Source organism: Sciurus carolinensis, chromosome 4 (genome assembly GCF_902686445.1).
Source record: "Sciurus carolinensis chromosome 4, mSciCar1.2, whole genome shotgun sequence".
NCBI classification, from domain to species: domain Eukaryota; kingdom Metazoa; phylum Chordata; class Mammalia; order Rodentia; family Sciuridae; genus Sciurus; species Sciurus carolinensis.
In genome coordinates, this window is record NC_062216.1 from 67,734,049 (window position 1) to 67,749,181 (window position 15,133).

Sequence of the window (15,133 nt, forward strand, 5' to 3'; positions counted from 1 at the left end):
GAGAATCTGATTGTAATAACCAATGCATGTTTGAGTGAGTGTAGATGTAGGTGTGTGATTCAACTTGTTTGTCCTGTGATATGTGTCTTTATTTTTAAAAATTTCACTCCAAAACATTGAAAATAATACATCACTGGAAGATTTATTTTAGGTGGCAACCTTTATAATGTGGTCAACATCCATTTAGTTTTAGTGTTTGCAACATTTTGGTCACATCAAAATGATACCCAGCCCTGGACTGGCACGTGCTGAATGCTGACCAATGCAGAGAAGTTTTTCTTTTCTGATGAATTTAAACTCTTAAGAACAGAAATCTGTTTTGGTAAGAAGAAATTATATGTTAGTATCTTATTGTTCTGTGTACATGGTTCCCCCAAAGCATCACATTAGGTTTATTTTTATTTATTTTTTTTTTTCATTTTCTTTTTCAGGTAGGAGGGATTGAAACCAGGAATGGTCCACCACTGAACTGCAATTGCAGCACTTTATTATTTTTGGTACTGGTGATTGAATTCAGGGATACTTTACCACTGAGCTACATCCCTAGCTCTTTTCATATTTTATGTTGAGACTGGAACAGGCTGAGTTTCCAAGGTTGGTCTCGAACTAAGTTCAGCCTGCTAAACTCAGCAGGCTGAGTTTCCAAGGTTGGCCTCGAACTAAGTTCAGCCTTGAACTTGAGATCCTCCTGTCTTAGCCTCCTAAGTAGCTGGGTTTCCAGGTGTGCACCACTGCACCCAGAAAAAAAATCACATTTGCAACCATAATATAGTTACTGTTCTAAATGAAATGGACCCAATGCCTATCACCACACTTTCAAACTATTCCAGGCAATGGCTTTCCGGTGAGAACAGGCCAGTGTTGAGCCATTGATAATCTGAAACTTTTCCTTGTTTTAGTTCTACCTAAGTGAGCTCGGCTGACAGTAACTGTATTTATTTTCACCATGTCCTCCAAAGGGAAACCACTTCATTTGCTGAATTTTAAAAGTCTAACTGTGCATTCATGTCTTATGCCCTGATGTCTGTTCTTTCCTGAGGCCAATTCAAGGCATGTATGAGCTCAGTAGAGAAGGCTACTAATAGGAACATATGCAGTGGCTTCTGGCATTTCATGAACTTCCAAGTGTTATCAAAGCCTTGACTTCTTGGAAAGAGGAAAAGTGCATTTAACCACTTGATTCTGGTCACAATGGTTGACATGGGCCCTTATGTCACCATCATACCTTTTAATTGCCTATGATTCTTCTTGACTCAAATACAAAGGAAATCACATTGAAAAAGCTAAACACCTATGTATTGAGGCGAGAGTTTGCTAGTCTGAGAACAGCACCTTAGACCAGAACCTTTGGGCCATTTAGCCAGGCTTTTGCACAAACTGTTACTTCCTTGGTATTAAGAAGTCCTGTTTTGAGTGGAAGTTTTTACATCCAGGGTATACGTGTAGTTCTTTACCAAACCTTTCTTAAACAGGATGCTGCTTGCTGTAAACACCATGCTCCAAGGGTGCACTTTAATAAACTGTATGTATTACTATTTTTTCTTTAACAAAAGAGCACTAGTGTGTTTTTTCTTCTGCACTCAGTGAACTCAGAGGACAGAGCCATCCCCACTGCCTGAACTGAGAGCTGGGTGGGAAAAGGCTGGTCCTAGGTCCTGGACTCTTCCAGTACCAGCAGCAGCCTCTCTGAGGGCAGGAAAAGGCTTTTCTCTGGGCATCGGAAGCAAAGGTTCAGGAAGTACAGTCAAGAAGTCAGTCCTGTGACATTCAGTGCATCCCACTTGTCATGCAGGCTCCACAGTCTCACAGGCTTGAGTTCAGATCCTGGTTCTGCCACCGTATAGGGCAGAGGAGGGTTGTTCATAAACCCTTAGTTTCTCCATCAGTGTAATGGGGTGCTCATTCCATCTTTATTAGAGAGTCTTCAGAAGACTCAATGTCGTAAGTCACATGGGGGCAGGGAACAGAGGCTGCTGCAGGGAAAACGACCCTAAGTCATTCCTGCTGATATCACCATGCTACCAGCCCTTTTCTGCTATGGGCTCTGGCCTCTGTCCACTCTGTTCCCTATGACGAGCAGGTCCAGTTGCACTCTTCAGGAAGTTTCTTCAGGAAGCCTGTCTCTACCCCCTGTTGGTATGGGGAGTCCATCAACCTGTCATCCAGACCCGCTACCTCTGGGACTGCACAGAACCTGAGCTCACTTTCTCAGGCCTGTGACATCAACTATCCTGAGTGCTGACACCTGCCTCTAGGTTACCCTGACATGTGTCTTCTCCATACAAAGGAACTTCTGTGTCATCTGCTCCAGGATGCCTGTGTATGTCCTCCCCACAGAATCCATGTGATCTTCTTGGGGCTCCAGGCTGCAGTTAGACAGTGCTGGTGGTTACACAGCATGCTGAGGGTTCAGGATGCAAATTGAAATGAAAAAATAATTAAATTTTATTAAGAATACTTAAAAGGATATTCCAAGCATGGAAAAAGGAGTGTAAGAAAACAATTAAAAATACAATTTTCCAGGAGAGGAGGACAGCAGTGGTGAAGAGGTTAGCACTGAGCCAAGATCAGAAACCAACACCAAGGGAGGCACCTGAAAGGGTTCTACATCCAGGTGTGCTGCCCTAGGTGGAAATGGGTCTGGCTTGGGTGCTTCTATACCTGCAAGCTCTAGATCCCCCATAGCTGGAAGATCAGCTACCAAAAGGAGAAATTGCTGTCTCCACAGAGGTGGCCCCAGCTGCTTCTTTATCCACAGCTGTTAGAATATGTGCTGCCAGATATGGCATGTCCTCTGGCCTGGCTGCTTGGGACTGAGCTGCCTGATTCACAGGTGGCCTCATGGCCTCTCATGGCTCAGGCTGTCATGCTGTCCCTCTGGTGATGGTGCCATAGCTAACCCTTCCTCCAGTGTTGCTGGTATCAATGACTATTCCTTTTTCTCAAGCTCAAGTGCTCTGTCTCTGGGCTGCTTCAAATCTAAGAATTGAATTGGGAAGGCTGCTGTCAGGGGCAGCTCTATATCTGGAGATGGCACTAGAGCTGCATAAGAAAAGGTCCTGAACATAATTCACTTTCCTTGAGCCTTTCCCATTTACAGAAGACCCCTGCCTCCCAAAGAAGCCCCAGCCCTTATCCCTATAGGAGGACATCATGGAGGGCAGAGGTGTGAGGCCTATATCTCCTGTCCAGCCTCAATCCAGGATGTGAGCAAGCATGGCTGGGATGGGCTATGGTGGGGATGGATCCTCACAGGGCATGGCTCTGAGTCCCAGCCTCCCCTTTGCTCACTGTGTGCCCAGGGCCCCACCTATAGCTGTTTCTATCCTCTTCCTGCAGGTGGAGCCTCAGACCTCAGCCCTTTAGTATGAATTCAAACAAGTGTGGGAGCCCTGGGTTTGCCCAGATGTCCTCCAACCCAGCCTCCCAAGTATCTCCACTCTGGAGACAGGAGCCCTCCCTACTGACTCCAAGGCCATCCACTGCTTTACTTATTCATCATTCTCCTCACAATCTAGGCGGAAGTTTCCATACCTAGAGGAGACCAGAAGTGTCACCTTAAATGTCCTTTGCCCCTTACCTGCCAGGATGCCTACTGAGACTGGTTGACTTCCCAACAGGAATGGAAACCCAGGAGTGCTGGGCAGTGTAGTTGTACTCCTCCCAGAATGATATACTAGGTGCCTGGATATGTGTTTGCACATAGTAGGTGCTTCATATATGTTTGTGAAGTCAACCAGGTCCTTCCCAGATATCTCACTGGGCCCAGGGCCTCTTAGTCCACCCCAAAGATCCCTGTTCTGGCTACATCTAGGTTAGGTCCCTCAATGGAGTTCTCAACCTTCTTTCCAACTGGGGAAGCTCTCTGCTTTGGGCCTCAGGGAACAGGTAAGGGGACAGTCACACAGAGAAGCCCACACAGCCCAGGGAGCACATTCCATAGGGCTAGCTAGGCCTGGGAAAAGAACTTGTAGGGCTCATTCAACTTGTAGGGTACTGAAAACAACCTTGAATGGTATTCTTCTGAAACCTGTTTCCAGAGTTGACTGGGGCTCCAAGCACTGCAGGGCTTTCCCAAGACCCAGTCAGGAGGGGGCAAGTTCTCCTGGGCTTGGAGGTGGTGTGCATCTTTTGTACAGCAGGTCTAGCACCTGCTGGGTGATGGTGAATCTTCAGAAGGTATTCAGAAAGTTGGGAATGAAGAAGGGATCCTTGATCCAGAGCTTAGGTACCAAGAGGTTTGCAAGCTTCTCCACTACACCTGCCTCCAGGATCCTCACCCTGATAGGCTCAACCAGGGTTGGAGTTGGTTTGCTTTTTTCCTAGGGTAGGACCAAGAAGGGATAGCTCTACCATGTAAACAGTAGCAAACTGCAAAACGCTGGTGAAGTGAAAATAGCACCAAAAATGTTTTGTCCATAATCACGCACTTGCACACACACACCTAGAATGGCTCTGGGGATGTTGCAGGGAATAGAGTGGTAGGCTGGCCTGTGCTGACCTGCCCTGGGCTCTTCTGTGTCCCTTCTGTTCTGGGCTCCTCCAGGAAAATCTCTAGAGGTGTCACAGGCAAGAACTGACCCAGTGTCTCAATATGGGTGAGGTCCCCCCCAATGGTTTTCTGAGGCCTGAGCCTTGGTGATTCGGGAGACAAAAAGAGAATATCACCCTCTGTCCTCTTGACAAGTGAGCTAGTTGGGGCTGGCTCTGCAATGGGGGTGTCTGACTGCCAAGGTTCCAAGTCTATTTGGTCAATTGTCAAAGAAGTAAGGTTACTTCCTTGGGTCCCCTTACCTGATTCTATTCCTCAGACAAGACTGCCCCCAAAGGACTCCTAGGATGCTGGTTTGCCCTGCTCTCCCCATGACACATGCATAAGTGGACACTGTTACGCCTGGCCCACTTTCCCCCTGGCAGGTCTGGATGTACCTTCAGGGAAACACAGCTGGGTTCAGACCCAGCCCCTTGTTCTTTCTAGGTGTGTGACCTTAGGCAAGTCATTGTACCCTAAGGCTGGAGTCACAAGTCTCTAACACAAAAACTTAGGGATGAAATAGTCATTAGAATGGGAAAGACAAAGATTGACACATAATTCAACCCTGGGTCACAGTGAGATCTAGGGAAAGTCACTTACCCTCTTGGCTGTTTTTCCCTCTGTATCACAGGAAGTTTGAAGTGACTGAGATTCCGAGATTGTCCTCCTCCAGTATAAATCTTCTAATGACTCCCTAGGACATTTAAAATTGGCCCAAGTGCCTCCTCTCATGAGATGGGCAGCCCATAAATGTCCTAGTGCCTGCAGACTCCTGGTGCCTAAGTCCTGTAGCCCCTGCTCATCTACGTGGATTGGACTCACATGTGGTTTCTGAGGAACAGAAATCAGCAAAAGTCATTGGATATCAACTCCAAGATTTGAGTTATGCAAAGTCTGATTTTCTTCTGGCACATTCCCTCCTGCTTTTCTTTTCTTCCTTCCTTCATTTTTCTTTCCTTCCTTTCTTTCTCCCTCTCTCTTTCTCCCTCTCTCTCTCTCCTCCTTCCCCTGTTATGTTTTCCCTGGGCAATTAATTTAGCAAGATCCTTTCCTCAAAAGAAAAATAAAATGGGTGAAGATGCAACTTAGTGGTAGAGTGAGTCCCCTGGGGTTCAATCCCCGAGAGAGAGAGAGAGAGAGAGAGAGAGAGAGAGAGAGAGAGAGAGAAGTGAAGAGAAAGAGAAAGAAAAAAAAAAGAAAAACAAAAGGAAAAAAAGTAGGTACATGGGGGTTGGGAGTACAGCTTAATGGTAGAGTGTTTCCCTAGTATGGGCAAGGCCCTGGGTTCCATACCCAGCACAAGATGGGAGGGGAAGGAAGGCAGGAATAGAAGGGCATGGAGGGAAAAGGAGGGCCAGAAATATTCACAAAACACGTAACTACAACTTCACAAATTGTGAAATTACTCTTCGTGTGTTCATCACCTAAGTCAAGAAAGAAAAGTTGATGGGGCCCCAGAAAACTAGCATGTATCCCTTTCCAATCCTATTAGTGAAGCACTGCCCTGGATTTAGTTCCTTTTTTTGAGATGGGGGTCTTGCTATGTTGTCCAGGCTAGTCTCCAATTCCTGGGCTCAAGAGTTTCTCCTGCCTCAGCTCTCTAGTAACTGGAGCTACACTTACAGTCCACACCACAATGCTGGACTTCACCCTGGATTTTATGGTAATAATGTCCTTCATTTTCTTTAGAGTTTTACCATGTATATGTGCCTCCCTGTACACATTATTCAGTTTTACTGATTTTTGAAGTATGTAGTATTCATGAAATCATATTCTACATATGTTTCTGTATTTTTTAACATGACATTGCATGTGTAACATTCATGCAATGAATGAACATAGTGGAGTAAGACACTTCCATGATTCCTCTCCACCTGTGAGGCAGACAAATTATGTGCTTCCAGAAACAATCACTGTGCACTATAGATACTTCCATTCCAAAGGTCAGAGACTGGAAAGAAGAAAGAAGGATAGGTCCCAAGAAAGTCCAGAATCTAGTAAGGAAAATTTCATTTGACTTTAAGGCTGAGATGAGAGAGGTCCTGAAAAAATAGTCAAAGAGTGGCTTTTCCTGTGTAAGTACCTGGATATCCAAGAAATGAAATATTTCAGGGTGCTTGTCCCATGGTAGGTATATAGTCACCTTGTCTGGCAGCACATCATCTAAGAATTGGTCATCATATTGGAAGTACAAAGGTGGAGACTGTACAGCAGTCCCAGGAGCAATGATCCAACTGTTTCCTGGGAGGAAAAAATTAGAGAACCTGAACGAAATGAAACCATGGAATTTCCTGAATGAGTGAAGGTGAACACTGAAGAGAGCCAGGGAAAACGTGAATGGAATTTTGAGGGAGTGTAAACTGTTTAATTACGGTGGTGGAAGGTTAGTGTTTGCAAAACGATAACTCTCAACTCCTCTCATTTCGAAGGCATTTAAAACTATGTTAACAAACACTAGGAGGAGTGGAATGAAGATAATTCAGACTACTTTTTCTCCTATTAGAGACAGTCTACCTATATCCTTAATTGAATGGCTGCTGTTACCCTCTTTTCAGGGCCGACAGTGTCCAAAAGAAACTCGACTGCAATTCAGAAGGAGAAAGTTGGGTTACCTGAAACAAGGTACCGGTTGCCTGGTAGATTCACCTTGCACAGTAAACGGATTGCATGCGGACATTAACATGCTTTTTCTCCTGTCCTCTTATAATCTCCACAGGAAAACGACCTACAGTGGTGAGGGCTTTTGCGATTCTTGTGTGGGCAGCCACAGTGTTCCAAAGTGCTGCCTTGCGCCCACATTTCTTCGCAAAGCTAAGGGCAAGAGGAAAATTCAACCTAAATTTCAAGAAAGGCTGCCCACTGCATCTGCCACTCCAGTGACAACACCAAGTACTCCCCATGGCGGTGGCCGTCCACTGATTTCGATAACTCGCAGCGAAGGAGAAGGTGAAAAACTAAGGTTTGGGAAGAGGCGACTTGGCTCCTCCAACCTCCAGCAGTCCAAGGCGAGCAGAAGTTCCTAGGGCGAGCAGAGTCCAAGCGACTCTGCTCACTCTCACCTACAGTGCCCTCGCCAGAGCGGCCCTGCCGCTCCCCTCTCTGACCGCAGGCCTGTGCCTCGCTCCGCGCCTTCGACTAGGCTTGGGCACCGAGTTACCACTGAAGCTCCGAGTCATCCCGCTCTGGCTCTGAACTGGCGCCCCTTTAGGAAGCACAGTGAGAATGCGGGACTTGGAACTCGCTCCCAAGCCGAAAGGCGGAGTCGCGCGGCAGGGTCTGGGGGCGGGTCTGGCAGGCGCGGCGTGATGACGCCACGGGCGCCCAGCGCTTGGTGGCTGCACCCAGGCAGCAGGGGTCCCAAAGGCTGCCGCGTTCGCGGGAGCGTGGGATGGCGGTAATGGGTGCCGCTCAGAAGTCGGGCGGAACCTCACGTCTCCCTCCAGTCCCTGGCGCTGAGGCTTCTGCCTTTCACGCCCGACTCCTCGCCCCCGGGGCCAGTGCGCAGGGCAGAGAGGACCCGGGAGGGGCGGAGCTGTAGGTGAGGCGTCAGGACCCCTCCGCGTCCATTGCCCGAACTAAGCCTTGTTCCATCTTCCACTTGTATTTATACCCACTTAAAATCAGGCCTCCCATCGCAGACGTCTGTAATACCTGGTCTGGGAGCTCAGAAATGAGCGGGGAGGGGAAAAGCGAAGGATTATTTTTCCCGTAGACCTTACCTTTGTTAATATTGTAACTGGTAAGTATAAAGTAGAAAAAAAGTACAGTTAAAACATTTGCTCTATAATTTGTTAACCTTTAAAATTGAGTTCTTACACTTCGGGAAGATGGGTGTGGGTTTGAAAATGAGATCTGCCGTAAACGCAGCTGAACTAAATACAAACGTTCACAAACTAATACTTTCAACAGAATGAGTAAATTAGGAAAACTTATCTAACCAATGACGTTTCACGCTACAATATGTAGTGTGTCAAACGTGATCATCCAAACTTTTCAAATTTATCGCTCTTAAAAGGAAAAGCCCACATTTTCAGACTGTGAATAGCTGAATCTGCTAAAGATAGTAAATAATGTCTCTTATCTGAAAGTTTGCAGCACTTTGAGACTGGCATTTGTGCTTATTTGTGAGGCAGTTGAATAAAACTGGGTAACTAAGTTTTTCAGTTCCATGTCCTTCCTAAATAAAAAGTATAAAATAAGTGGTTATTGTAAATTAACTGGCAGACAAAGTAGAAACTGTCCTGCATGTTGTTTTCATAAAGAGATGACATTTTCCAACCGTGGAGGTGCCAGCCAATTTTCTGCTATTGTATGAAGTAGTTAAAACTGAAGGGAAGAAATGCCTGTTATACATACTGAAGTGCTTTGCATCATTTCATTTGAGGTGATTGGTGTAAGCATCTTGACTTTCTTGCTGGGCACAGTGGCACACACCTGTAATCCCAGTGATTTCGGATGCTAAGGCAGAAGGATCAAAAGTTCGAGGCCAGCCTCAACCATTTTGCAAGATAAACAAACAACTTAGTGAAAACCCTTCTCAAAATTTAAAAGTCTTAAAAAAGAGCTGGGGTTGCAGCTCAGTGGCATAGTGTCCTTGGGTTCAATCCTCAACACCAAAAATGGAAACAAATGAAAAAAAAAAGTGATTTTATCCTAATTTGCCTTAATTATTTCAACCATGGACACTATTCATCAAACTTGAACTTGGTCTTATAGTTCCAACTCCATATTTTAAGTCTGAAAGCGTCTCAGTCATAACCACTGATCTTCCCCTGTCATATGAGGGTGAGTTAGTTCTGTATGCCCTTTAAACATCTGTGTGGATTATCAATCAAAGGTGGAGTTCTGGTTTATGGAGTAGTGATTGGTAGCACAAACTCATGTTCTTTTTCTGTTTTTGGCATGGAGTCTCTATGTTGCCCAGGCTGGTCTTGACCTCCTGGTCTCAAGTGATCATCCTGCCTCAGCCTCCTGAGTAGCTGGGACTATAGGTGTGTACTACTCCATCTAGCCCAACTCATATTGTTTCTCTTCATTTTCCTGTTTAAGTAGAAAGGGACACACTAGTGTTTATTTTTCCCTAATGACATGGTCTTAGAGAAATCACTTTCCCACATATTCTTCAGATTATCTATAAGGTCTAACTTACTAATTAAATCAGTAATAGTATCTGCTCATTTTATAAAAATTTTCTAAAGGTTAATGGGTGATGCATATAGTTCTGTTTAAGCTCCTCAGAGATAAGTTGTAGTATACAGTGAGCTTTAATTGATGGTATATGCTGTGTTACGCACCATGCTTGATGCTGAGTATACACACATTGAATAAAACATAGGCCCTTTTAAGCTTCAGACCTATATGAAGAGAATAACTGTGTGCAATCAGTGATGGAGGTTATGTTTAAAGTGCAATGGGAAGGCAGAAGAAGGGAATAATTGATGTGCGATTAGAAATATTGATTGAATTAGGACTACACATCTTAACTATAATTAGCATTTCAGAGCTAAGAGTGGTGTGTAACTTTGTGTCATTGTACTTCTGGCATTAGAATGACAAAATAGCACACCTGTAAACCCATTTAGTCAGGAAGCTCAGGTAGGATTCAGAGTTCTATGCAACTCAGGGCAATTTAGACCCCATGATAAAATTTAAAAAGTGGGGCAGGGTTGGGGATGTACCTTAGGACCAGAGCACTTGCCTATCATGTTCAAAGTGCTAGGTTCCTTCCCCAGTACTTAAAAAAAAAAGTTTTGGTTAAAATTTTTATTTTTTGATTGTTCTATTTTTTTAAAAAATAAATTTTTGAAGTTTATTTCATTTTTATTTAATTTTTGAGATAGGTTGTCTCTGTTACCTGAACTCCTGGGCTCAAGTGATCTTCCAAATGATCCTCATGCCTTCTGGGTCTATGGGTTCCTACCTGTGTGCCTATCAGAAAACCATACACATTTTCTTCATTTTAAAAATTATTTGCTTTGGGTTATTGGGTGCTAGGGATGGAATTCAGTGCCTCTACATGCCAGGCAAGTACTGTTTTACTTTTGTATTGCAAAGATTTGAGTGACTAACCATTGACTATTGAATAAAGTCTCAGAGGTTTAGCTCTCTGTCATTCAGTTTCCTCTGTGGTCCTGTCCCAGCTGAGCTTTCTACACTTCATATACACTTCTGCAGTAATTAAACAGGTCTACTTACACTCCCCACTTTTCCACAGCTCTATGCTTTTGCTGGTATTGTGTCTTCCACATGACCTTTGCCATCAAAATCTTCCCACCCTTTTCATGACATTTCCTGGGGTATAGTGGTACAATCCTGTAATCCCAATGACTTTTGAGACTGAGGAAGGAGGATTGCATGGGCAATTTAGTGAGACCCTATCTCAAAACAAAAAGCAGGCCAGGGATGTGGTTCAGTGGGAATGCTCCTGGTTCAGTCCCCAGTACCACAAATAAATAATCAAAAAATCTTCCCACCTTCCAGAGTGCAGTATAAGTGCTGGTTCCTCTGTGGAGCTTTCGTTTATCCCCCATGTTCTCTCACCTGCACCAAAAGAACTCATTCTTCTCATCTGAAGTCTTAAGTAGCCTTTTGAATATGACGTTATTTTCATACTGTACAAAGTGATAGGTTCTCTGAGTACAGGAACTTGCCTTGTTTCTTCTGCTGTCCTGCATTAATCAATGAAACAGTTATATGAATCACACTGAATGTATGTGATCTTGTAGTTCATAGTTTTCAGGAAACCCTCCAGAGGACTGTCAAACATTCTTCCTCAGCATGGCCTACAGATAAATGCATTCAGTCCATAAACTGTGCAGATATATACAATGTATTTATTCCTGGAAACTTCAGGAAATAATTTATTTTCCAACTTGACATATATTTTTACAATATTGGCCATTCTTTGTAATGACTTTTCTCCTTTCCTGCGGCACCATCTTTAGTCTTGAGTCTGAGGAGAAGGAATACCCTGGAGTCATTGCAGAAGATAGCAATATCTTGTGCAGTGACAACTCTGGTCAGGTCAGACCCCTAGAGTCTCCAACCGTGATAACTGTTTGACAGCCCTCTGCACTGCCAAGTGACAAGGAGATCCCTGTGAGGAAGCAGAATCTTAGCAAGGGGCCCTCCATCCCCTCTACAGAAGCAGTGGCTGTCCTGTCATCTGGCAAGTTGGTGCTGCTGTATGAAGGGGCTACTGCTGCGGACATGCTGGCAGTGACAGCTGGAGTCTTAACTGGCTTTGAAAAATAAGTGGCTGCTGCTTCAGAAGAGAAAGAAGAAAAGAGGGTCTAAGGTTGAGTTGTTCTTGCTGAATTCGAACTGGAAGCTGCCAGTGGGACATTTGTGGAACACTCTGGGAGGATTGGGGGTGACCCTTCAACTAGGCAGCAGTGGGATCCACATGTTAGGGCTGGACATAGGGGGCATTCTCCTTGGTCTGATTGTCAATTCCAAGGACCTAGACTCATGCTAGATTCAGACTCTTGTGAGTAAAGTATTCCCTCTAACAGGGTTTCTCTGCCTTGGTGCTATGGGCATTTTGTGCATGGTAGGATGGTCAGCAACATTCCAGTCCCCACGCATCAGATGCCCCTTCCCAGTGAGGACAATTCAGAATGCCTCTGACATTGCCAAATGTCCACTGTAGGCAACATCATCTTCCATTGAAGGCAATGACTGTAGAGGGAGGGGATTCATTTAGAAAACGGAGGGGTAGAAAATTCCAGTGCAGATGATTTAGCTGTGGGCTCCACTGCTGCAAACTTTTCAGTCGTTCATCCTGTGGAGTTTCCTCTTTCCCAATGGCCATGATGTTTCAGAGCTGCTCCTTTTTGGCTCTTCCCCGCCCCCCCTGACTCCCTTCCTCTCATCCCACCACCTCCCAGGTATCAAACCGTCACTTCTCTCTCCCACACTCTTTGATCTCATTTCCAAGGGAAGGGCACCCCTGAGGCTCCTGCCACCTCTGACAAGCCCCTGAAGCTTCCATAGCTCCTGCTTGCAGAGATGCTACCTTTAGGCACCTTTGAAAATACATCACAGAGACCTTGGGTCCCCTAACCTGGGAGTGCAATGCAGGTACCGGCTATTGGAGGATGACTGTTTAGTTAGTGGTCACCCTGCTTCCCTATGGTGACTTGCCAGCAGCACCTCTCATAACAAGCTCACTGTATTCCCCTAGGCTGACACATTTTTTTCCCAATATCTGACCTCAATCTTCGCAGTGATCATCCAGCTCCACTGTGTGTTTCTTGCCATGTGGTGAGGATCATTGCTCTTGGGCAATTAAGTACACTATCACTGAAATAAAATGTTACATATTATTGCTTAATCCTAAATATCACTGAAATAAAAAGTTGGAAGCTCTCAAGACTGAGGATGCTGTCGAAGTTCTAGTTTGGCCTTCAGAGGTCAAGAATGGAAGCTTCTTCACCTGAATAACTCACAACCTAAGTGCCAGGGAAAGAAACCAGAAAGACCCAAAGCAGGTGGTGCCAGTTGAGAATCAGCATCATTTTCAGGCTAATTGGGTACAACTGTGTCCTTTCATGCTTGAGGGCCACAGTGTCACTCTGCAGGGCACCCATGCTGATAAGAAGTCATCTCAGATTTACCTCAGTCAATGTAACAAATTACTTTGTAAATATGGAAATTTATAAAAAAAAAAAAAAAAAAAACTTTGCCGTGATTACCAACCTGTTTTGTTTTTCTTCCCCCCTTTTTGTGGTACTGGAAATGAACCCAGGGGGATTTTATCCCTTCATCTATCTAAGCTTTTTTTTTTTTTTTAGATAGAGTCTTGCTAAGTTAGCAAGGTTGATCTTAAACTTGCAGTGCTACTGCCTCGGTTTCCCAAGTAGCTGGGATTACAGGTGTGTGCCACTATGCCTAGTTGGGATCGTATGTTTTCAATGGGTTTCTTTTTGAAGTTTCTTTTGTAAAATAAAATTTTCTGAAAGAAATACCTTTAGAGGTTGATCAAGAAGAGATCCAAGTGTGTTTCTTTGTCTTCAGCTTTATTATGGACTGTATCTTTAACAGTGGAGGTGGTTGATCCCAGGGACTGGAGCACACTAGCAAGTGCTATACCACTGAGCTGCAGCCCCAGCCCATCCACTGTGTCTCCACATTCTGATTTTCAGGGTCCCATTTTGGGAGGTATGTTTGTGTTTTGTTGGACCTTGATTTATGTTGTTGGAGGTCAGAGGACTGGAAAGTGAGATTAATGAAGATTACTTACCTGCATGGACTCTCACATGTGCTTGGAATCATTTTCTATTCTCCATGCTATTGTATTTTATTGGTTTCATTTGGAGGGGGGTCATTTACTGGCATGCTAGGCAAGTGCTCCACTACTGAGCTACGCCCCAACCCTTTCTATTTTGTGTTATTTTTAGACAGGATCTCACTTAGCTGCCCAGGCTGACCTCAAACTTGTGATCCTCTTGCTTCAGTCTTCCAAGTCATAGGGATTACAGAAAGGCACTACTGCACCTTGTCATAATTCTGGTCATAACTCTCCGACCCCCAATTGAAGATTCAACCCATGTATCATGCTCCATGTAGAGTTCTTCTTAACTGCTGTTTTGAATTCAATGATTTCTGATCACTTGGTCAAAAGCTAGGGAAGGTTTCATGAGAAAAATGCCAGAATTAAAGAATGTCAACTTATTTCTTTCTACTTATGTGCTAATTATGGACTCTCATGGTCATTATGAAACAGATTGAAATTAAGGACAACTTTCTGCATCCCACATCCTTTTAAAAACTGAAGGACTGTACCCACCCCTAGCCTGGGAACACCAAGGAAGTTGGGAGTGCAGATTGCCCTCTGCCCCCACCTGTCTAGCACAGGCTCACTAGATGTATGAGAGTGTAATACCTCGTTTTGGTTTATAAATTTTTAAGAGTTTCTGTGGGACCAGCAGGGGAAGGATCATAGCTGCTTCTCCCCAGTTTCACCAAATTGCATACAATTTACTTTATTCTGTTTCTGTTCTATTTTGTTATGCATGCAGGTGGTGGAATCCAGCTAGCTAAGATCTAGACAGGGTCTCTGGTCTATGCCATGAACAATAATTCCTGCCCTGTGGAGAATATTCTAGATAAAGAAATACCCTGCTGACCTGATTCAGCATTCCCCACCCAAAGTCATCCTGATTCCTCCTCTTGCCTGTGTCCCTGTCATATCTCAATATAAATGCAGCCCTAGATTTGTCATAGAAAACGATGAAACCAGAGACGCATTTCAGCCACAACTGCCACTAATTTCCTCAGTCTTTGTGCTAATTCCCTCAATACTATGAAATACTGCCTTCTTGACCTTTTCCTTATAAGTTGACATGTGAACATTTGACTTTTCTAATTTTGAGAGCTATTTTAAAGAAAACTTTTTATAGGTAAGAAACTTCATCCCCTCTCGTTCCTCTTTATGCCTTTTCTGAGAAACTTCTCTTATGATATGATCATATGCAACAAGAAGAGCAGAGGCTGTTGGATCACTAATAAGATCAACTCTCAGTTCATGAACAAAACTTCACCCAACAAATCTCATTGGAAGTCTCAGTAGTATGGTATATGCCAAAACTGAGACCT

General features: G+C 44.4%; 1 long non-coding RNA gene across 1 annotated transcript; it reads right to left on the reverse strand.

Moving 5' to 3' along the window:
* Positions 1-1,309: 1,309 nt before the first annotated feature.
* On the reverse strand, positions 1,310-7,765 carry LOC124983004 (uncharacterized). The gene is made up of 4 exons (XR_007108338.1): positions 7,147-7,765; positions 6,618-6,775; positions 5,135-5,365; positions 1,310-2,401 (listed from the first exon to the last, which is right to left on the reverse strand). It is a non-coding gene; the product is annotated as an uncharacterized LOC124983004 (long non-coding RNA).
* Between the last annotated feature and the right edge of the window lie 7,368 nt (positions 7,766-15,133).